Source organism: Lathyrus oleraceus, chromosome 4 (genome assembly GCF_024323335.1).
Source record: "Lathyrus oleraceus cultivar Zhongwan6 chromosome 4, CAAS_Psat_ZW6_1.0, whole genome shotgun sequence".
Taxonomy (NCBI): Eukaryota; Viridiplantae; Streptophyta; class Magnoliopsida; order Fabales; family Fabaceae; genus Lathyrus; species Lathyrus oleraceus.
Window position 1 is genome coordinate 81,554,165 of NC_066582.1, and position 1,408 is coordinate 81,555,572.

Consider the following 1,408-nt stretch of genomic DNA (forward strand, 5'->3'; position numbering starts at 1 on the left):
GTGCGTATAAAGCATTATTACTCTTATAAGAAAAGTTTGGATGATTCTTCCAATTTGGGTTATAGGTATTCGAATAGGGGCTTCCTTGAGCATAGTTTACTTGCTCTGTTTGGATTCCAGTCAAGAGTTGACATTCCGCAGGAGTGTGGCCTTGGATTCCACAGACCTCGCAATTCTGAGTTATAGCAACCACGGCGGTTGGTGGTGATACGTTTAAACTTTCAATTTTCTGGACCAAAGCATCCACTTTTGCATTGACGTGATCAAGGTTACTTATCTCGTACATGCCAGTTTTCGGTTGAGGTTTTTCCACTGTTGTTCGTTCGGTTCCCCACTGATAGTGGTTTTGGGCCATGCTCTCGATAAGCTGGTAAGCATCAGCATAAGGTTTGTTCATTAGTGCACCACCTGCAGCGGCGTCTATTGTCAACCTTGTATTGTATAAGAGACCATTATAAAATGTGTGAATTACTAACCAGTCTTCCAAACCATGGTGTGGGCAAAGTCTCATCATGTCTTTGTATCTTTCCCATGCTTCGAAAAGAGACTCGTTGTCTTTCTGTTTAAATCCGTTTATCTGGGCTCTTAACATAGCTGTTTTGCTTGGCGGAAAATATCGGGCAAGAAAAACTTTCTTCAACTCGTTCCATGTGGTGACTGAGTTGGAAGGAAGAGATTGAAGCCATCTTCTAGCGCTATCTCTTAATGAGAAAGGAAAAAGACGAAGTCGAATTGCCTCTGAAGTGACACCATTAGCTTTAACAGTATCAGCATATTGAACAAATACGGATAAATGAAGGTTTGGATCTTCGGTAAGATTTCCAGAGAATTGGTTCTGTTGCACAGCCTGCAACAGTGAAGGTTTAAGTTCAAAGTTGTTTGCTTCGATTGCGGGCGGAGCAATACTTGAATGCGGTTCATCTTGCGATGGAGCGGCGTAATCTCTAAGAGCACGAGCTGGTTCTGCCATCTCGGTTAAAGAAGGAAAAATGTTTTTGATATCAGGAAGGTTTATAGGAGGGAGATTGTTTTCAGCACGATATTCCCGAATTCGTCGTAAGACTCGGAGATATAGTTCGATATCGTTGATTCGTAAATAGAGCGGTTCGCCTTGAGAGCGAGTGCGTGGCATACAAATCAACGAAAGAAAGAATAGAAGGAAAAAGAAACCTTAGTCTCTACAGCGTAACGGAAGAGTTACGATATCGATTGAATAAAAGTCCCCGGCAACGGCGCCAAAAACTTGATCGCTCGACTGTGTGAGTCGAGAATGGGATACAAACTGCAAGTGCACAGTTCTATCGCGTAGTTTTAAAAGATATCGATCCCACAGGGACTTATGAATCGATGTACCGTTATCTAAGGTTACTACGTAAATCTAAGGTGAAAATGTTTGATTGTTTGGGGA

General features: G+C 42.2%; 1 pseudogene; it reads left to right on the forward strand.

The window, feature by feature from the left end:
- Positions 1 to 485: 485 nt before the first annotated feature.
- On the forward strand, positions 486 to 585 carry LOC127077165 (uncharacterized; annotated as a pseudogene).
- Positions 586 to 1,408: the final 823 nt, after the last annotated feature.